Genomic DNA, 22,601 nt, shown 5'->3' with positions numbered 1-22,601 from the left:
AGAGGAGCAGGGAGAGCAGAGCACTGCTGGGCCTGTTCTCTGCGGGGTTGGGGAGTTTGGATCTGCTGGGAGAGGCTCCGAGGGGAGAGCTGGGGAGCCTCAGTGCTGCTGCCTGGAAGCCAGGAGTGTTCTTGGGAGGTTCTCCATCCATCTGCAGCGCCTGTCTCCAGCAGCAGCTGCGTTTTCCCTGCTCTGTGACCCTGTTCTCATTCAGGGAGAGCGTTGGACCTGTCATCTGTTCCTGCTGGGCACGAGGATGAGTCTCTCCCCTTGTTTGTCCCTCCTCTCCTCCAGGAGTGTCGCAGCCCTGGGCAGGCTCAGAAGCCGTGGCCACACGTGCTGAGGGGATGGGAATTCAGAGGGGTGGCAGGTTTTGTTGTTGTGTGATTTCTGGGCACAGGAGGAGAATATCTGATCAGGAATCCTTTTAGCCTCTGTTGTAGCTCAGATTGCCTGGGCTGCATTTGTATTTCTCTTCAGAATCTGTGAATGGCTTGGCAGTGGTGTCAGATGCACTGAAAGCCTGATGTGTGGCATCCTCAGTGGTTTGTTGGCATGAAGCTTGAGAAGTGTTGATTGTGAGGTGATCTGAACTGTGCTTTCCATGCAAACCCTGCCACAGTCCATGGAAGTCAGTGGAGTGGCTGAAACAAATCCTCGCAGAAATCCCTTCCAGTGTGAGCCCAGCAGTTAACAGCTCTGTTGTGCTGTTAGGATAAAGGAAAAGGAATGTTTAACTTGTTACTGTGACATAAATTACACATTTTTGGAGGTACTGGAAAGTATGACAACTAGGAAGCTCTTAGCAAAGTTCTCAGAGTAAAATGTGATAGTGGAAGTTTTATGGAAAATTGCAGACTTGGAAGACTCTGCAGAGAATATAAAAATGCACCTTTTTAATCTGCTGAACAATGGCATGGGAACACAGAGTAATGCCTGCATGTTTCTAACTCTGCAGCTCTTTTGTTTAGATGATGGATTTCTCTGCATCTTTTAACCATTTTCATACAAGGGTAGTGCTTGGGGAGCCTCATTTATCACTTCAGGATTTGGATCCCTCGGCATGTAGGATGACACCAGGTAAAAGATTCTCCAGGCTTTTGTAGGGGTGTTTGGGGAATGTTCTGCTCTTTGCTGAGAGACTTAAATACCCCATCATGCTGGTGCCTGAGCCTGGTGGTCTGTCATTTCTCATATCCTGGGCCTATTTCTAAAAGCAAAAGTGGGCATGATAAAATGGGATCCACGTTTCCTAAATAATCTGCCTTGCTTTCTTGTGTGTCCCCCCACACCTGCTTGCAGCAGCTCCTTTGGTACCAGCCTGCAGGAACAGAGAAGGTCCTTGGCCAGTAAGTGCAGCAAGTGGTGGGAGTGGGAGGAAGGAGAGAGCAGGAGATGAGGAGTTTGAGATGTCCCAGATGTGGAAGTTTGCAGCTGAGCCCCAGCAGGGTGATGCTGCCAGCCTGGGCTCAGCTCAGGTGGGGTGCTGCCCTCCCTGCTGCTCTGGGTGCTGTGCTAAAGGCTGAGCTCCTGCTCCGCTCTGCATCTTGCCAGCTTTGTTTTATCAAAGCCATTCCAGTTCACCGTGCCGTGGTCTCTGAAAGGCAGGAAAACAAGCAGAGCTGACATCCTCACCTGGCTGCTGCTCCTCTGGGCTTTGGGCATTGTTTACAATTGCATCCACACGGAGCGTTCTTGCAGCTCCCCTCGAGCCAGGAAATCTCTGCTGGCAGGAGAAGGGCCAGCTGAAGTGCATGCTGCAGCTATTTGTTCTCTTAAATAGTTTAAACATAAGCTGCTGCTGCTATCTGTATAAAACATGGTTACATAAAAAGGAGTCAGCTCCTGGAAAAGTAATTTGAGTTGTATTATTACATCCAGGGAAGGGAATAAAATGAGAGAAATGTTTTTAAAAAACACCCATTGGTTAGTCACAGTCACACTGTCAAGAGTCTTGGACACTTGCCCATAGTTCTGTTTCCATCTGGGATTTTTTTGTTGCCTTTTTCTGTTGTTTTTTTGGGGTTTTTTTTTGGTAACATTTAGTCTCCCTCCAGGCATACATAACCTTTTTACACAGAAAAGCAGACAAGCATGGCAAAATACGTATTGGGGATGGAGAGAGGGAAATCTGGGATAGCAGCTGGTGATGAGGAAAGGCAGCTTTCCTCAAGCAACAGGAAATCTGATTAGATAGGAAATGTTAAGGATGCTAATGTGAAGCAAGCCCCTTTGTGGTTGCCCTTGAGAGGGGCTCGTTGCCTCCATCCCGAGCAGGGAGGGCAGAGCCAGTCCTGGGGCTGAGGCCAGGGAGGGATGGTTGAGCACTTTATGTGGAGGCTGTGTCTTCACCTGTCCCTGGGCACTGGCACTTGTGTCAGCAGCAGAAATGTGGAGCCTTCTGTGGTAGTGCAGAATGTCCCTTTGGTGCTCCCAGCTCCGTGTCACTGCTGGTACTTGGCACTCTAATTACATCCTTTCCTTCTACACTAAATCAGTCCTGTTAGCCCTGCTCCCTCATTTCATTATGGTAATGCGTGTGCATTCCTGCATTTTAGAGGAGAAAAGGAAAGAAAAAGGGGGAGGAGAAGCGTGTTTGAAGGCAGAGAATTGTGAGAGGTTTTTAAACTTTACATATTGTTCAGAACAAAAAATGACTTTGTGTTCTGGTGAGGACTGATAAAGATGAGCCACATGGAACAGGCACGATGTCCAGGACGCTCAGAGCACGTGGCAGTGGGGCACAGGGAGGAGGTTCAGCATCTGCAGGTTCCCTGAGCCTGGGTTTGAGGTGCCCACAGGGACCCCCTGTCCCGGGGGCTCCCTCCAACCATCCCACCCAAACTTCATCCAGCTGATGGCCCTTGGGCCCTGGCTAAGCACATCTCATCTGAGTCCTTCCTCATGTCTTCTCCTTTCGGTGGAGGTGGGAAGCAAAGGCTTGGTGTCCCCTGGCTCCTGCCATTAACCCTTTCCTGTGTGTCCTGGAGCTGCTCACCCCAGGGCAGGCTCTGCTGGTCCTGCAGCCCCTCCGTGCCTTCCTCGCTGCCCTCGCCCTCAGCAAAACCTTGCTCTGGATTCTGCTTTCTCCTGCACCTCTCAGCTCCTTCTGTGGGGAATGTGGAGCTTCCACCTCACCTTGTTCCCAGCTCCTGGCCCTGGCAAGAAGCAGCTGAGCAATGCCTAAGCCTTCTCCAGTGCTAAATGAAAGCAAACTCTTAAATGCTGCCTGGCTGGGTCCAGGTGGAGCTGCTGCAGCTGTCAGGCTGTTTCTGCAGTGAGGGATGATCTAAAGGGAGGGACACAGACCAAAAGGCAAAGGTCTGAAGCTGCCAGCAGTAGAATGGGTTTTCTCCCAAAGAGAAGCCCTTTGAGGTGAGTGATGAGCTGATAACCTCTGTTCCAGGGGCTGGGGGCACTGTGACACTGCCTCAGGAGCTCAGTGCATCCAGCAGAACAGCTCAGTCTGATCTGATCCTCCAAAGCCTTTAAGCACAACATTAACTTTAAACACGAGTGCTCCCAGCAGAGTCTCAGGGGTTGGGAGGTATTTAATGAGCTTACCTGCACACGGGCTGGGCCTGGCTCAGGTTCAGGCTGAGACAGTGAAAATCCAGAGTAATTCCACCAAAATCCAAGATTTCCTCAATATTTACTTGTCTGCAGATGAGATCAGATCCCCTTCATTTGGCTTAGTTTGATTTCTTCTTTCCGTCCTCCCTCAGCAGTCAGTGTGGTCCTTATTGCCACAAGGATTGATGATTGAACGTGCAAGTCATCACAGGAGTCCTGAGCAGCAGAGACATTTAATGTTTCCCATTAGAAACAGGGAAGAGAAGGATTGGATTCTCCAAACTGCTTGGACATCTCATCAGGAAGAGTAGCAGTGACAGGAGAATCTGAATCACTGGAGCACTGAGTAGTTAACCATGATCTTTGGGAGGGTGTGGGGAGAGCCAGGTGTGTGAGCACACCCCATCCCAGAGCAGGAACAGCCTGCACACCCCATCCCAGAGCAGGAACAGCCTGCACACCCCATCCCAGAGCAGGAACAGCCTGCACACCCCATCTCACTGCAGGAACAGCCTGCACACCCCATCCCAGAGCAGGAACAGCCTGCACACCCCATCCCAGAGCAGGAACAGCCTGCACACTCCATCTCACTGCAGGAACAGCCTGCACACCCCATCCCAGAGCAGGAACAGCCTGCACACCCCATCTCACTGCAGGAACAGCCTGCACACCCCATCCCAGAGCAGGAACAGCCTGCACACCCCATCTCACTGCAGGAACAGCCTGCACACCCCATCCCAGAGCAGGAACAGCCTGCACACCCCATCCCAGAGCAGGAACAGCCTGCACACCCCATCCCAGAGCAGGAACAGCCTGCACACCTCGGGCTGTCCCTCAGACTCAGATCTAAGAATAATGTGGCAGGAGGAAATGAAGATAAAATGTCAATAATAAAGCTAGATAATGATGAAGTGGTTTATTGAGCTGCGTTTTCCTGCTGGTAAAATCCAAAGGTGCAGCTGTAAATGTGAATAGAGCAATTGTTAGCCAAATCTGTAGTCTGTAGTATCAGAAAAGTCTAAGTAATGGCATTAGGAGCAATTGTAGAACTTTTATTTCAAGATAATAATTTTTAATTCTCAGACTGGATCTGGCCTTACCCCTGAACAGGTCATGGCAACCCAAAAAGAAATGCTATCCCTTACCTACCTGTGCACCCTTGGAGAGAAATCTTTTACCTGTGCCTTTTGCTATTTCGTTCTACTCTCAAAGTAAATATTCACTATGGAGACAGTATCTGGCACTTAGCATAGCTGAAGTAGGACATTTAGACCAAATGAGTCACCCTGATACTCTTTTCTCATCTTTAAAGGAGTCTGAGATCTTCAAAGAGTGTTCCTTGTATGGGGGAAGGCCTTTGTCTTGCTGCTTTTCCATCCCATGACTCTCCTGAGAAAGCATCAGACTTCATTCTTCAATCTGTCCTCATTTGAAGCAAGGAGAGGTAGTTCTTTATTAATAAAGAGGGATTTCTTTGGATGTTTCTCATCTACACAGCCCATTGTGGTTCTTGCAGGGACCTTCAGCAGTGGTACTGTCTGTGGTGTTCCAACGTGCAGTGCCTTTGGGTTGGGGTCCTGACAGATCTTCCCTGATGTCCTGGCTTAGGCTGGGTCTGTAAATGAGGAATGAAAGTTTCCAGCTGTCCCTGGAGAGCTGCCCAGGGCAATCAGGCACAGGAGGACCGAGGCAGGTCTGTGGAGATCTGCAGAGATCCCCTGCCCTGTGCCCTGGAATTGCCCACCTCGGGGGTAATTAGCTCACAGAGGTAATTGTCTGTGGTTTCCAGTTCCAGGGTTAGCTCAGCCCACACCTACCTCAGGGGTTTCTGCTCTTCATCCATCAGCAGTCTTGGCTTTCAGCAGCTGCTGAGAAAACAGCAGAGTTCAGCAGGGTCCGGCAGGCTCCTCCTGCCCTGCGAGGCTGGGAAAGGAGCTCAGCCTGCTCTCCCTGAGCTCCCTCAAGGTGTGCTTTCCCCTCACTCTCCTTGCTCTGGATCCTGCTCTGACGGGGCTGGGGATGTTTTCTGAAGCAAGCTGAAGGATTTTCACAGCAGTGCAGGATTTTCCGTCGCGTCTGCGGTGAGCGCAGTGCAGTAATGTGCATTACTGTTCCCTTCTGCCTGCATGAGCAGTTCACTTGTGGTGAACATTTGTACTTCTTGTTCTCCTTCAAATGTTCTCACCTGAAAGCTGAAGAAGCTGAAGAAGCTTTACCCAGACCCCTGTGAGCACCAAGACTGCAAAAGGCCAGAATTTTCACGGAACACTTAGGTAAAGTTATTTTCAGCCTTTTCAGTAGTATCTCACTGTTTGGGGAAAAGGCATTGCTCACACTGTTTCATAGTCAGGTTTTTTGCCCACTGGTGTCTATCTACAGAATTTTCCTGCTGTGTGCCACTGCTTTGACTTTGCTTATGTGCTTAAAAAGCTCCAGCTTTTGTAGGACAGTGCAGAATATTTGTACATCTTCTTCTGAGGCAGCCCTTGTCCTGCAGGACTGAAAGGTTCCCTGCCAGCAGTGGTGCTCGGGGAGGATTAACAGGTATTTGCAGGGTGTTGTTCCTGGTGTTAGATTCTTTCTGCCATGTGTTTGAAAACAGGCAGATTGATCTTCTTTCTCTGAAGAACAGATTATAAAGATGTACATAAAGCCTAGAGATTAGAAGGCACATAAACCTGTGAGGTTCTGAGCTGCAGAGCGTGCCCAGCACACGGCCGAGCTCCTGTACACAAAGCAGGGAAACAAGGAGAAATCCTTTCCAGGCATCTTGGATATTCCTGCTCTGAAGCCGTCTGCCACATTTTTCAAGCGCACTAAATAATTCCTGCATGTTGATATAGGAAGGCAAAACTCAGGAATAACACAACTTACTGCACGAGGAGTCTTTAGTTACCAGCTGTCTTTCACGCTTGACATTTCCAGGTTACACAACAGTCCCTCCTGGAAAGGTTATTGGTGCAGCTGTCTCAGTCCTCACTGTTCTACTCTGCCTGCTCAAATTCAGCTCTTGCAACAGAACCAAAACCTGTGGCCACTCTTCAAGTCTGTGCCAGCATCATTAAGTCAGATTTGACTTTGTTTTGTGTGGCCTGTGGCATGGAGAGGTGAGAACACCAGTGCAGAGTGGTGACTCAGGATAATGTGCACAAATACCCGAGCATCCTGATTGTTTTGAGCCCTACACAGAAGAAAAAGGAGGTGGCCCAAGGTGGCTTTGCCTTAATTGCTCTGATGGAGGTTTGGGTTTCTTAATAAATACATTCCAAGTAACAGCTAAATCTTTCTCCTTATCCTTGGTTTTCCCTCTTGTGACAATACTCTGCTCCCTGGTTTTTGTGCTCGGCCCTTGTGGAAGAGGTGCACTTCATTCCTCAGCTGTGTTCCTTGCAGCCTCTCTGGGAAGCCTGGAGGCTCAGCCTGGAGCCTGCCTTGGCTGAAGGATGGCACAGAGGTTCCTCTGCAGAGTGAGAAGGTGTCTGTGCCCCAGAGGAGCAGGACATGCCCACAGAGCTGCCTGGGGCTTGGCCATCCCTGGAGGATGCCAGAGGCTGTCATTAAAGGCAGGGAGGGCTCCAGTGCCAGGAGCTTGGGAAGTGGCCTCAGGAGGAAGGGAGTGTGCATCCTGTGCTCATGGACATCTCTGCTTTGGAGGCTTTGCCAGCTTTCCTTCAGCACTGCAAGCACTGCAGGACGAGGTGCTGACTCCTCCATCCTCTGAAAAGGCTTCAGCAGCATGAGCACCTCTGTGCTGTCAGTCTGTCTGTCCCCTAAATGTGCCTTTCCTCTCAACAGTCCCAGCGTTTTGCATTTCTGCAACAGGTGACATTAACACTTCATTGCAGGAGTTGTTAAAAATACAGAGTGAATTTCAATTGTGCACCTTTGCTTAATTGGTGCCTGCCCCTGTTTCTCTTCCTCTACAGCCCCAGCCAGGTAGAGTCACTAATTAAAGACCAAGTTTTGCTTTCTCGCTGCTCTCAGCTCTGGTAAGCAAAATCACTCTCATTTCAGACAAGTGGCAGAACTGACCTCAGATACTGCTAGTGCTTCTCAGATGTTGTTAGTAGGAAATGTTTATGCTTCACATAAGATCTTCCCTTCTAATGATGAGCTGTCAGCATGAATCCAGTGCAGTTCATGGGGCTGGCCTTTTTATGGTAAATGTAGATTAAATATGCTGTAAAACCAGCAGAGAGCAGAAATTTCAATGGGATTTGAGCTGCCAAATGCAAGTAAGTGTTTTCTCTAATCACTTGGATATTAAATTAGATAAATATAAAAGTAGTGAAAAATCTTGCTGGTCTCTGTACAAGTAACAAAGGAGCATGTTTAGGAAATTACTGTTTTAACTGAGAAGAAGTTGATGCAGTGCATTTCATGATGTGTGCAGTGACATGTACAGTCAGTAGGATACAGAATGATCACCAGGAGGGAAGATGAGTTGAACAGAGTGACAGAAAATGACAGGAGAGCGGGTGTGAAGGGCACCAAGGAGGAGAGGGCAGTTTGTGGACTCGAAAGCTTTGTGGCACCCAGAAGGAGAGGTGCAGGTGGGAGAAGGTGAGTCTGGTGATGGGGAAGAAAGGCTGCAAGGAGCGTGGTGGAGAAGGTGCTGGTGTGGACAGGTGAGCTCCTGCTTTTGGATGAACTTGGCTGCAGGTGAGATCCAAAACTGAAGCAGGGAGTTCCCTGAGCTCCAGGGTTAGAAGGATGCTGTGTTAGGGAGGAGCTGGAAGCCTGGATGGACACCTCACAGTGGGAGAGGTTACCTGAGAGGAAGAGAGATCTCCAGAGAAAAGCAGGCAAGTAGCTCAGCTGGACTTTAGGTGACATCACTGTTTCTATGCCAGCCCTGCCAGAGGAGCGAGGGGTGCTCCTGTGGGTGGTTCTGCCTCACCTGAGGGGATCAGAGCCCTGAGCTGAGCTCCCAGCTGCCTACAAAGCACAGAGCTGCGTCTGACCCCACAACCCCAGCCCTGGACATACCCGTACATCGTGGCATTATTTCATGCCAGTCACAACATCATGGCATTATTTCATGCCAGTCACACAGTTAGATTTTCATATCCTTATGTATATTTATATATTTTATGTGCATTTAATTAAATATAATTAGAGATGTATATTTAGTGGAGTACATTGACTTCTGTAGAATGCTGCCAGTTGATGTCTGATCAGGTGTATTTATGGTAGGTTCTTTAATTTGCACAAGCAAATGAAAACATGAGTGTGGTTGTTCATCCAGGAGACAGTAAAATCACAGGGCAGCACTGTGGCAATTTGTTATTGATGTGATCTCTCCTGCAGCAGAATTTGTACTGTCTCAACAGAATTGAAAAGGTGCCTTTTAAAAGCTAATGTCTCAAAAGGACATCATAAAAAAAACCCAAAGCCAGCACTCCTGCCAGGTCTTTTTTAGTGGTTTGGAGTTGGGTTTTTTTGGTAGTTTTATTGCCAGCTTTTAAAGTCAGCTTGTTTCCAAGAGGATGATGTTGAGATGGACACTTGCTGACATTTTTCTTTGTAAGTCCTTGGCCAGGTTTTTGTGTTTTGGAGCGGCTCCTCCCGCGGTGTGACCCTGCGAGGGGCTGGGCTGGAGGCCAGCGTCCCCTCTGAGCCCCGTGGGATGTCCCCAAGGCCTCAGCACCTTGGAGAGGCAGCAGGGGCTTCAGCTGGTGTTGCAGGGCAGTTGTGTCCATCCCTCCCCTCCTGCAGGAGCTGTTTCTGGGCAGGCTGGGGGCAGAAGGGCGTTGGGAGCAGTGGAGCTCCTGCAGCAGCCCCTGGGGCTGGGCTCAGCTGCTGGGGCTCCAGAGGCACAGGATGGCCCAGGGGGACCCACCCTGAGCTCCTGGCCCTGCACAGATCCATCCTGCCACACCACGGGCCTGGCTGCTGCCCAGGGGTGAACAGATCCGTGTCTTGACCCAAACACATCTCTCTGCAAGTCATTTCATCTTCAACAGGCACCACCTTCTTGGTGGTCTGCTTTCCTCTCCAAAGACAACATTTCTCTGAAAAACCACTGATGCAATCATCTTCACTTACCTTACAATTTTCTTTGTCTTACCCACCTTGTCATTGGGTTTTCTAGGCAGAGTAGGTTTGGGTATTTTTAAACAACAGCAGATTTTCCTTAAAGTACGCATAGAACAGCAAGGTGTGTCGATGGAATATTGATTTGTGGGGAGTTTTGTGGAAAGGAACTTCCTCAGCTGTGTCAGCTCCAGCAGCAGGGCACCTGTCCAGGGCAGAGGGTGCAGCAGCTCTGTGGGAAGGAGGGGAGCAGGAGCAGGAATATCTCAGACATCCCACCCATGGGGCAGGAATGGGGCAGCCTTGGGACCAGCCCTGGGACACCTCCCCTGAGCCCTGGTGTGGGATGAACCTCACTGCAAAAATATCTGGGACCCAGCAGAGAGTTATTTCCAGTTAATTCATGAACCCAAGTTCGGGAAGCTGTTGTCAGTGGGTTTCCATCCATTTGTTTGTCTGCAGTGTTCTGCTGGCACAGGTGATGCTCTGGAAGTGTGGGGTGTCCGTGAGAGCCCCCCCTGCTCAGGTGTGGATGGACACACCTGCCCTTCATCCAGCCTGAAGTGCTTTTGATACCTGGGGCACAATAAACCAAGGCTGTTCTGTTCTGTTCTGGAACAAAGCCAGCTTTAAATTAAATTTCAAGTAGGTGTCTTTTTTTATTTCTCCCCTTCTCTGCTTTACAAGTGGATAAATACAGTGGAGGGAGTGGCAATCAGGAGTATAAAATTAATCCTTTGAGAACGCTCCTGTAAGTTCTGGAGTCAGAGAGCAGAGGTAGCATCAGGCTTTCCCCTCGTGTCTCCTCAGACTTGGCTCTTGTCTGACCTATAACCTGAGAATTGTCCTTTCTCTGAGGTTGTAACTGTGCTCTCTGACTGTGGACCACCAAGCAGTAAGGAAACTGCCTTGTTAATCCATTTAAAACAAACAGTAGGAAATTGTTTTATCAGGTCTCCTAAAACAGCTGCAGATGCCGTGATTGATCTGATTGTGTAAAATATTGATCACTGAGATCACTTCAGCTATGAGGAGACAACACAAGTTAGAGAAATGTGCAAGAAATACATTAAATTTGTGTTTCAAATGGCTGATTACAGAGAGAGATTTCAAAAGGAAGGGAAAAGAAAAATATGGGAACATTCAAGTTTGGCTGGCAGGAGAAATATTACTTGAACTGGTTTAGATTATTCAGATTGTGATGCAGTGGCTTTGTCAGAAAAAAAAAAGGTCTTGATTAATACTATGGAAAAGTAGGTTTTCGTTTTACAAATGGTACTGAATTGAGAGTCAAGCAGATAATGAGAAACAATTTAATCTGATACATGATGGGGATTAATTTTGAGTACCTGGGCTGTAATAGGGCAGCACAGCTCAGTGCAGATAAATGGAAGATAATAAGCTTACGAGTAAAGAACTCCATAGTAAATGAGAGCTGAGATGCTGCAGCAGGCTGAGTCAGGGGAAATGAGGAGTTTCTGGAGAGAAATGGCCTGTTGAGCAGCAAAGGCAAGGAGGGGAGATGGGATATTGAGCTGGGGCTGAAGGGGGAGAGCAGAGGACTCTGGACCCCGTGCTGGGGATGGACAGGCAGAGGACAGGCTCCAGGGAGAAGTGCACCTCTCATGGTGGGCAGAAATGGCTCAGAGGTTCAGAGATCTCAAACAAACCCAAAACCCACTCTTGGAGGGAATATTGGTGGATTTGGTGGGTTTGGAGCCCACTGGCACAAGACTGGCAGATTTTTTCCCCACTGATAGCAGGTGGAAATTTCAATTGTGATGTAATTCAGAGCAGAAGTGAGGGAGCTGCCAGAGGATCTCCAGAGAGATGCCCAGAGCCCAGGTTTTGGAGCAGAGCTCTCCTGGGACTGGCCCTTAGCAGAGAGAATGATCTTCACAGCAGTGTCTGGCTGGGCTGAGCTGCAGGGGACTGGTGCAAGGAGCCAAGGAGCAGGGCTCAGGAGAGGGGGAAGTGGGAATCTGTGGGATTCTTGCTTGAGAAAAAAGCTCTTCTTCTTTCTTCTGCCTCCTCTTCTTAAATCTTCATTTCTTTTATTTTTCCTCTTGTTTTAAATGTCTCACTATGATGGCTTTATCTGATTTAGGTTTTCCAATACATTCATAGCATAATATTAATGCTGTTGTAACACCAGTGGATAAGAGGCCAGACATGGTTTGCAGGAAAAGGAAGCATTTTTAACTCACTGAAAGATGCTGCTTCTCCTAAAAGCCATTGCCCATTTCCTACCTAAGGAATGCAGTAAATGCCCTTTTTTCAGTATTTCCTCCCTCCTGGCAAGACTTTGTCGCCTTTCCTGACATGATCTGGTTCTCAGCTGAGGGTGGCAGTGAGGATCATTCTGTGCTTCCTTGTGGCAGAAGGAAATAGCACAGCTCTCAGGCTGGTACCCTGTGTGCAATCAGAGGAAGGTTCTGGAAGGGTGAGCTCAGGTGGCAGAGCCTGCTCCACAGCTGAGGTCAGGAAAGACTGGGTGCTGCTAGTTAAAAGTGAATATATTCCGAGCTGGACAGTGAAGAGAAGGGCTGGTGGTGTCTGGCTTTGCTATGATTGGATTATGGCAATATCTGTCCATGGGATAGTGTTGTGTCATATAATAAAAGCTGTTTCATTCCTACCCAAAATATGACAATCTCAGTCGATAAATGATGTTATTTCTCTGCCATAAACTCACAGGAGGGTCAGTTAAAGCATCATTTTCTGTCTGTTCTCAGGCTCTGGTAGAAGATCAGCAGCTCTTGTTGCAGTGTCAGAAAGAGACCTTGGCCCAGTAATGATCCTCTGCATTTTCCTGCAGTGCATACCCACCAAAATCTGGGTTACATTCTGAAATCCCACAGGTGTTCTAAGGTCTGCAACTTTCCTTTAAGAATAAAACATTCAAGGTAGAAGACACAGAGGAATGTACTAACCTCTAGGGATGCTCCAGCATTCCAACATAGCAATTTAATTAAAAGACAAGTAATTGAAAAACGAGCATTAATTAAAAATCAATAGTTCAGCAGCTGTTCTCTTCCTCTGCTGGTAACATACATCTTCTTATGGACAAGCTCTGCAGAGCAGGACCCTCCTCTCTCTGAGAAATGGAGCTGGTGTAGCTGCAGGTGCAGGTAAGGGCAGTGGGATGGAGCAGCCAGGGTGGCTCTGGAGCTCTGGGCTGGGCTCAGCACCCTCACTGCCTGCTGGGGCTCTCAAAGCACACATCACTTGGAATACATGAATGCCCAAGCAGCTTTCCTCAGACCCTCTTTTTCTGCTAATTATATTCTTATGGCTTCAGAACTCCAGAGCAAACTTTGTTTCATAAAGCCTTGTGCATGTCTGATGGGCACCCTGACATGAAAGCTTTCTGTGTGCACGGTGCCTTGGGAGCCCAGGCACTGCAGGTATTTTTAAACCTTCCCAATTATCCATGTTTTCACCATGATCTAAAGCACAGTAACCCAGAGTCCAGCATGGTCCCATAATCACTAAAGCTTGCCCTGCCTTTCTGCCTCTGCAGTCTGCACCAGTGAAGGCATTTCCATGGAGCACTTTGGGCTACCAGGTTGGATTTGCTTGAGAGCTTTTCCCAGAGCTGAGAGCCCTGCAGGGACAGAGGTGTGAGGAGCAGGGTGAGGCTCAGGGGACGTTCCCTGGCTGTGATCTGATCCAGGGACCCTCGGGAGCCCAGCCTGGCCACGGGCACTGGGCTGCTGCCCTTAACGAGCTGCAGCAGTTCTAATTGCTGATGGGCTGATGAACATGGACCTGTCTAATTGGGCTGATGAATATGGACCTGTCTAATTGGGCTGATGAACATGGACCTGTCTAATTGGGCTGATGAACATGGACCTGTCTAATTGCTGAGGCTGATAAATCAAACTGGGGCACCAGGCACAGGAGTGTGGCAGTGAGCCAGGGCCAGGGATGGACCCTGCTGGTGGGCAGAGCCCTGGCACCCCTCACTGCCATGGCCTGGCCATGGAGTGACCAGCACTGTCCAGCCATGGAGTGACCAGCACTGTCCAGCCATGGAGTGACCAGCACTGTCCAGCCATGGAGTGACCAGCACTGTCCAGCCATGGAGTGACCAGCACTGTCCAGCCATGGAGTGACCAGCACTGTCCTGCAGAGTGACCAGCACTGTCCTGCAGAGTGACCAGCACTGTCCTGCAGAGTGACCAGCACTGCCCAGCCATGGAGTGACCAGCACTGTCCTGCAGAGTGACCAGCACTGTCCTGCAGAGTGACCAGCCCTGCCCAGCCATGGAGTGACCAGCCCTGCCCAGCCATGGAGTGACCAGCACTGTCCTGCAGAGTGACCAGCCCTGCCCAGCCATGGAGTGACCAGCCCTGCCCACCCCAGGCTCTCCCCTGCCCAGGCTCTCTCCCTGGCCCTGCCTCAGCAGCATTATTTAGGAATTTGTTATATCAGGTCCCTGCCATCAGCTCTCGCTGGCCCTGCAGCACCAAACGTGGAGACATTTTCTAACGTGTTGTGCAGAGTCAGGAAAATTAATATATCCCAAGGCAATTTTATATATACAAACTACAAATTTCTTCTACAGTTATGAGTTTAAACTGGGGGAAAATTCTCTGTGATTCAGGAGCTGAGCCAAGGCTTCAGCCAAAGGAGGAGAAATGTGTGCAAGGAGGGAGCTGGTTTTGTTCTGCTCCCACCTTGGTGCAGCTCTGTGGGATGTGTGAGAGACGTGAGGGAAAGCTGAGATGTTTCCCTTTGGAACTATTCATGGATAAACTTGTGTCAGATGTGGCCAGGGGAGGAAGGAGAGCTGGGAGAGGCTGTGAGGGTGGTGGTTCAGGGGCTGCTCTGGCTCAGCTTGGGGCAGTTCTGCTCTCTCAGCTCCGGTCTGGATCCACTCTGGAGCATCATCCACCTCCCTGCTCCTCCTGGCACCTGCCTGCCTCCAGGCCAGCAAAGAGCTCCAAACCAAGCCTCACCTCTTTTTGCTGACTAGCTTTTAAAAACAAATTTGTTTTAAAATTAATACAATCAAAAAGAGAGTTTAAATAACAGCTAGAGCCTCCTTCAACAGATTTGAGTGCAAGACTGAAAATGAACTGTTATCTTTTCAGTTATACTTACAGAACGCAGATTTGAATTGCAAAAAAGGACGTTAAAATAGCTCGTGCAATTTAAAACAGACTGAGTCAAACTGACAAAGCAGAAAATAACACGAGCTAGGGATGCACTTGTGTGCTGTATCATGTTAATGATTCTGTTTCCTAAACCAGAAACAGCTCAATAATATATGTTGTTTCCAAACAAACGTATGTTTTATTAAAATAAATTAAAATAGAGAAAAATACAGCAGTGTGGGATGGGAAGGAAAACAATTATTCAGGAAGATTAGGCTTGCTATACATCAGAGGTTTTTGGCATGACCTGCTGTGAGTTTGTGTTCTGTTTGGGAAGGTTTTATCTCTCAGTCCTTTTGCAGGACCATGAGCTCTGTGTGACAGACACAGCACAGGAGGAAAGCTGTCCAAGTGCTGGCCACAGATACTTGAGAGCCATTCTGGAGATGCACTGATCCTTGGAGATGCAGGAGGACAGCAGAAGGGAGCAGTTGGGTTTTGTGCTCGGTGTAAGAGCCAGGGCATTGGCATTAGGACTGAGTGTGCCTGGCTGGCAGGGCAGCTGGCAAAGGGAGTGAAAGCTCTTGTGGCAGCAGCTGCAGATGAGGTCCCAGCCCGTCCTGGAGTGTCAGGGCTGGGTGCAGGTGCCTCTCTCCAGGCAGGGTTGGAGGTGGAGGTGTCTCTCTCAAGGAAGGGTGGAGATGTCTCTCTCAGGCAGGGTTGGTGTCTCTCTCAGGCAGGGTTGGTGTCTCTCTCAGGCAGGGTTTGAGGTGTCTCTCTCAGGCAGGGTTTGAGGTGTCTCTCAGGCAGGGTTTGAGGTGTCTCTCAGGCAGGGTTTGAGGTGTCTCTCAGGCAGGGTTTGAGGTGTCTCTCTCAGGCAGGGTTTGAGGTGTCTCTCAGGCAGGGTTTGAGGTGTCTCTCAGGCAGGGTTTGAGGTGTCTCTCAGGCAGGGTTTGAGGTGTCTCTCAGGCAGGGTTTGAGGTGTCTCTCAGGCAGGGTTTGAGGTGTCTCTCAGGCAGGGTTTGAGGTGTCTCTCAGGCAGGGTCTGTGTTCCCTGCTGCAGTGCTGCCCTGGGTGCTGCTGGCTCCTGCAGCCAGGGCTGCCCCACAGGCACTCTGCCTGGGCTAACCCTGATCTCCAGATGTTGTGGGCAGGCAGGATGCAGCCTGGCACCGTGATGTGATCGCTCCTTACATCTGAGTTTCACTGTACATGATCTGCCTGGGAGTGCTGCTCGCCAGAGATCCCCTCGGGCTGATCTGTCAGCTTCCCTCCACAGCTGTTAGACAAGGATTTACCAACATGACTCAAAGGTACCTTCCTGGCACTGGGAATATGTAGAGTTTTCAGTAAGGAAACTCTCCATGCTTGCTGATGCAGACCATGCACAGAGTGAAGGCAGATGTCCTTAGGAGGGCTCTGATTCAGCATCTGGTGACAGAGCAGAGCTCAGGAGCACAGGAGAGACCTGGGCTGTGATTGTGCCTGCAGCACTGCCTGGGCTCTGGGGCTGCCTCAGCTGGTGTCACTGTGCTCCTGCTGCTGACACACCAATGGCTCTGGGATTAAAAATGGTGATGGAGTTTTCATTCAGTTCCTCCCAGACTCCAGCTCTGACACTTTATATTTAACACTGACAATCTGAGGCTGGGTGTTGGTTTTCTGAAGTTTTATGCAAAGTTCATTTTTTTTCTGTAAACACACGGTTAAAGATATTGAATTGAACTGGAACTTCTAGAAACTGCAGTTCATGTGGGGATAGCTGGGGATGTTCTTGGGCTTCTGCTGTCTGTGTCTCCATGGAAGTGCCAGTGATCAAAATATCTAGTTGTAGATTAATTGCAGCTAGCTTTTGGCAGGGATTCACATTCAGATGTTTTAGTATTTAAACCACTCTCATAGTATCAGATAGAGTTGGCAGAGAAAGGAAGAGGAGGTATCTACTGAAAAATGCATGTACTTTTCTTTTTAGTGTTTAGGGTAAGTGGGTTTCCATTTCTACCTGCTGTAGTAATTCCTTTATTTGCTGTTAATTCCTGATAGAAATAAACCTTGCAGAAAATCCCCTGATACCTGGCTGTTAGATGTTAACGTAGTCCTTTGTAGGTAGAAAAAGGTTGTGCTTGAAAATGAGAGTCCTGGTTGTTTTGAATATGGTTGTGGTGTTGAGGTGCTGGGTGCAGGTCAGAGCTGAGGGAACAGCTCAGACCTGTTGTGCTGTTCAGTGTTTGAAATAAGGAATAAATCTGAACTTCTGTTGTTAGCAGCCGAGAGCCATCACATGAGGGGCAGGTGGAGCCCTTTGGGTAATACTCCAGTTCTCACACGTCTCTGAGCTGCTGGTTGCTGAATTATCCCACCAGTACCAGGTTTGCAGACAGACACATCTGCTTTGCTCTCCTGGAGTTAAATCTGTGACCTGTGCTAAGTGCTGTGACAAGTCTGCTCTATAATGCAGCATTAAGAAAAGCTGAACCAAGAAAATAATAGTAAATATGCATCGTCTATTTTTGTATGAATGTTACTGAAGCACAGGAATTTTTAAGTGAAAGGATGGCATCCAATTTAAATTCAAAGGAAACAGAATTAATTCACTGCATTGCTCCTTATTTTCTAGGAACCTTGGATCTATGAGCAAATGGAAACTTGTTACTGTGCCATGACTGGTTTGTAATCTCAGCTCTGAGTTTTTCACTTGACTGTCACAGACATTGTGATGGAGATCAGGTTGTTTTGGCTGTAAAGCTCCATCTGTTATGTCAAAGGCTGTTCCTGTGGGCAGCTTCAGACTTGCAGATACAAACCATGGCAGGCTCCAGACCTTTCCCTGCAGTTCCCTTGTGCTGGGAAGGTTTGGCTGAACAGAAAGCATCATTTGGTTTTGTTAGGAAGATACATGGCAAGGCTGGCAGTTGGTTCAGTGCTTGGGGTTAGTGGAAATAAAGCAGAACTAAGCAGAATATCCAGTGCAGTGTTCTGTGTGTGCTGCCTGGTGAATTCTGACAAGGCTTGGGGAGCAGGAAATGTGGAATAGATGTAGCCATAGTTTGAAATCCGTTGGGAAGTGGATTACTCTGGAGTGTGATTGCTGAGCTCAGTCTGCGTGTTCTGGCTGGGAGAAACTGAGGCACAGTGGCACGGTGAGGGGTGCCAGGGCAGGCAAGATGAAAAAATCAAAAACCAAGGGTTGTTGTTAATCACAGATCTGGCAAGTACACACAACTTTCTGCCCCATCCCTGAGAATCTGCAGGAGAATTCTCCCACCTGTGGTGGCCCTGGGTGCGTTTCTCCCGCTGTTGGTGTGCCAAGGGACGGGAATTCCTGCTGGGAGCACTGGGGAGCTTTTCTGTCCCTGCTCCTGGTGTTGCTCAGCAGCCGAGCTCAGGCACGGAGCCAGAGCTCCTTTTGGCACCCTGATAAATCCTGGAACTTTGTGGTTTGCAGCTGGCAGACTGCTGAGGGACAGAGCTGGGGACACAGGGCAGCACACGGGATCTGATCTGGCTGCTGGGATGGCAGGGTGCACAGGAGCCGTGGCTCACGTGGAGGAACAATTGCACGTCTTGTCCATCCCTTTGGATATCTCTGCATTCTCCCTCTTGTTAAAAGGGTGCTGCTGTAGTGGCTGGAACAGGAGTTTTCTCAGTGTCTCTTCCACATTTGATTGATTTTTCCTGCCCAGTGCAAAGGGTGTTCTTCCTGATCTCTAAGGGCAGCTGCTCATGGCCTGCCCACCCTCCAGCAGCAGCCTCAGCTCCACTGCCCTGGGGCAACAACAAAAACAGGATTTTCCATCCCAGGTGGGTTTCCCTGGGTGCCAGGGGCAGCAGCCTGTGGGAGAGCCCCAGTGCTCACTGTGACATGTTCCAGCAGCTCCAGTGCTCACTGTGACACATTCCAGCAGCCCCAGTGCTCACTGTGACATGTTCCAGCAGCTCCAGTGCTCTCTGTGACACGTTCCAGCAGCTCCAGTGCTCACTGTGACACGTTCCAGCAGCTCCAGTGCTCACTGTGACACATTCCAGCAGCCCCAGTGCTCACTGTGACACATTCCAGCAGCCCCAGTGCTCACTGTGACACGTTCCAGCAGCTCCAGTGCTCACTGTGACACGTTCCAGCAGCTCCAGTGCTCACTGTGACACGTTCCAGCAGCTCCAGTGCTCACTGTGACATGTTCCAGCAGCTCCAGTGCTCTCTGTGACATGTTCCAGCAGCTCCAGTGCTCTCTGTGACATGTTCCAGCAGCTCCAGTGCTCTCTGTGACACGTTCCAGCAGCTCCAGTGCTCTCTGTGACATGTTCCAGCAGCTCCAGTGCTCACTGTGACACGTTCCAGCAGCCCCAGTGCTCACTGTGACACATTCCAGCAGCTCCAGTGCTCACTGTGACACATTCCAGCAGCCCCAGTGCTCACTGTGACACGTTCCAGCAGCTCCAGTGCTCACTGTGACACGTTCCAGCAGCTCCAGTGCTCACTGTGACACGTTCCAGCAGCTCCAGTGCTCACTGTGACACGTTCCAGCAGCTCCAGTGCTCACTGTGACATGTTCCAGCAGCTCCAGTGCTCTCTGTGACATGTTCCAGCAGCTCTTGTCCCGGGTCCCTGGCAGCCAGTCCTGCCCCAGCCCCTCCTGCACTGTCCATGGCACTCAAACCCTTCATTCCTTTCTGTTGTGTCATCTTTGGGCACCTGGGCACAAGGCTTGAGGAAACTCAAACATTCAATCACCTCTTCCTGATTTTGGTCAAATGTTAATTTGAGAAGAAATCTTGGGGGAAAATGCCTGTAAATTGACACCTTTCATTCCAATTTACCCACTGAACACCATTTCCAGCTGCTCAAAAAAAAAAAGAAAATAAAAAAAATCAGTCTTTACAAAGAACCAAATTTCACCCGAAATTAAATTAGCAGATACTTCAATTTGCCAAAAGGAAAAAAAAAAAAAGGTGGATTTTCTTTTACATTAATTTTTTTTGTCTGCCCATGTTTTGAAATGTCTTGTGAACTGGCCCATCACACCTTTGCTACTCTGGGTGCTCCAAAGTGGTAAAAAAGAGACAAGACACAGGGAGACTCAGCAAAACCACAAAATCCTCCCTCCTTCAGCTGAGGCTAGATACACATTTCTTCCAGTGGAGTGAATTCATTAATTGTAAGGCTCCAGCAGGCAAAGGCAGAGCAGTGCAGCCTGATCCAGGGCTTTGTCTCTTGTTGTTTGTGTTTCCATCCACAATTTAAATCAGGTTATTGATGGCAGAAACAATAATTTGTCAGTTTAAAGCTGATTATCTGCTCAGAGCAGGATGTCTGCCTCCATCCCTTGCAGATTCAGTTTGTGGACCCGGTTGTGGCTCCTGGATGTTACCATATTACAAATACTGAAGCATTTGATGATGAAGATGATCATTTCATCCCTTCCAAGCCGTAATGTGCAATTTGAAAACAAATGCCTCGTTTTAGCTGGGTGCCTAGAAGCTGGTGACAGCTGTGGGAGTATTTATTTTGTAAAACTTCCAGTGCTTCCCTTCGTGCCACCACTTGCAGAGTGAAACGAGCAGATGTGATGGAGATGATGAAGCAGTTCTCTCCTCTGGCCCATCTCTGGGGCCACACAGATCACGCTGCTGCCACTCTCTGTTGGCTGGTGAGTGTTTCTTTTCCCTCTGAAGGTTCCTGCAGGAGTGGCAGGTGCTGTGTGTGGCCAGGTGAGCGCTGTCCCTGCCGGGGCAGGTGAAGGTGGCCGATGCCCTGTGGTGGCCCTGGCGGTGCAGGGGGAGCTGCAGGAGCCCGGCAAGAGCAGCAGTGCAGCAGGAGAGCGAGTGCTGGGGCAGGAGATGCTGCCTGCCCTGCAGGGCTGGCACTGCTGCCTCTGTCCCCGGGCTTGCTGTCCCTCCCTCCCTGCAGAGCCTGCCCAGAGCCAGTCTGGGGTCCCAAAACGGGGGCTTGGCCCGGGTGCCCGGGGCTTGCTGTGCTCCCTGCCCAGGCACTGCTCACTGCAGGGGGAATGAGCAGGGTGCTGGGGCTGTCCCACCCCCACAGCCCCGGGGAGCCTCACACAAACACACCTGGCTGCTCAGGTACACCTCAGCATCCCACCTGTCTGTTCACATTTCACTTCTCTTGGTCTGAACACCCTATAGCACCTGCTGGGATAAAGAACTGCTTTAGGAAATGGCTACTGATTGTTGCAGTCATCTGCCCGGTGTTGCCAAGTCTGTATAAAAAAACCTCATTAAATGTCAGCCATCCCACAGATGAAGGCTTGTCAGCTGCAGAGCAAAGCAGAAATCTGTTCCCTTGTCACAGTGCACTGGCTCCGGTCTTTGTGTCCTACAGTGGAGCTGCAGGACTGCCGATGACTAAAGAGTGAGTCTTTGAATTGCATTTGGCTATTTCAGCATTACAGATCTCAGCAGCCCTCACTGAATTCTCTGGGTGTTTTTCTCATTTTATCCACCCAGTGTAATTAACATTATTACTGTAAGACACTCGTCTTAGTCTTGCTTTCTGAAAAATTGATGCTGGTGTCATTGAGGTGTTTTATCTGGTGGTTAGTCAGTGGCTTGCAGAGCAATAATCCCCATGGGAAGGTTGTGTTTATCATGTTTCCTGTAGGTTTAATTGCAGCCAGGGATAAAAACAAACACTGGGTGCTTCATAGATTGATTGGGAGAACACAGCAGAACATGGAGTGGAGCATAAAAGAGGCTGTTGTTTTATTTTTGTCTCTCGAGTTTCACTGGACAGCTGAAATCTGATCCCAGCAGTGGCACAGGCAGGAGGATGGGGCAGCACTGGCACATGATCCCCTGATCACCCTGATCACCCTGGTCACTCTGATCACCCTGATCACCCTGATCACCCTGGCACCCTGATCCCCTGGCACCCTGATCCCCTGATCATCCTGATCCCCTGATCACCCTGATCCCCTGATCCCCTGATCACCCTGATCACCCTGATCACCCTGATCCCCTGATCACCCTGATCCCCTGATCACCCTGATCACCCTGATCACCCTGATCCCCTGATCACCCTGATCACCCTGATCACCCTGATCACCCTGGTCACTCTGATCACCCTGATCCCCTGATCACCCTGATCACCCTGATCACTCTGATCACCCTGATCCCCTGATCACCCTGATCCCCTGATCACCCTGATCCCCTGATCACCCTGATCCCCTGATCACCCTGATCCCCTGATCACCCTGATCCCCTGATCCCCTGATCACCCTGATCACCCTGATCACCCTGATCCCCTGATCACCCTGATCCCCTGATCACCCTGATCCCCTGGCACCCTGGCACTCTGATCCCCTGGCACTCTGATCACCCTAACCCCTTCCACAGGGCTGCAAAGTGCCAGCTGATGGGGGTGCAGAGGGGCCCTGCGTGGCTGGGTGTCCCTGTCCCCATGGGTGTCCCCATGGGTGTCCCTGTCCCCGTGGGTGTCCCTGTCCCCGTGGGTGTCCCTGTCCCCATGGGTGTCCCCATGGGTGTCCCTGTCCCCGTGGGTGTCCCTGTCCCTGTCCCCATGGGCTGCAGCTCCCACAGCCATGTCTGGCCACCATGGACAATCCAGAGTGAACCAGCTCCTCCTCCTCTATCCCAGATCTCTTCTCTGTCGAGTTCAATGAAGCCAGGCTTTCTTGCAGGCACAGCCACTGCTTAAAAATCAGTAATAACTATTTTCTTGACGTTCATTTATTAGAAGACTGTTAAGATTGACATAACAAGAGCTAAATAGTAATCTGCCTTTCACCTTTATTTTCATCAGTTCTCTGGCTTAAAGTTGAAAAGAATTGGGAAAACATGTCAGCACTGTGTATTGAGTCAAACATATATAGGAAAGTGATTGATGCAAAAGCATAAGGAGCTGCAGAATAACC

The 22,601-nt window shown here is 49.6% G+C and overlaps 1 protein-coding gene and 1 long non-coding RNA gene across 3 annotated transcripts in view; both read left to right on the top strand.

The window, feature by feature from the left end:
* Window positions 1–22,601, top strand: part of FGF13 (fibroblast growth factor 13) — a 190,762-nt gene that overhangs the window by 103,492 nt on the left and 64,669 nt on the right. The window lies entirely within an intron of this gene.
* Window positions 5,389–6,836, top strand: LOC148183049 (uncharacterized). The gene is made up of 3 exons (XR_015773882.1): window positions 5,389–5,654; window positions 5,766–5,846; window positions 6,499–6,836. It is a non-coding gene; the product is annotated as an uncharacterized LOC148183049 (long non-coding RNA).

Source organism: Pseudopodoces humilis, chromosome 15, assembly GCF_049639895.1.
Source record: "Pseudopodoces humilis isolate 2021_Gansu_Grassland_sample_001 chromosome 15, ASM4963989v1, whole genome shotgun sequence".
Classification (NCBI taxonomy): domain Eukaryota; kingdom Metazoa; phylum Chordata; class Aves; order Passeriformes; family Paridae; genus Pseudopodoces; species Pseudopodoces humilis.
The sequence above is the reverse complement of the archived record's forward strand: the minus strand, read 5'-3'. Positions and strand labels throughout refer to the sequence as shown.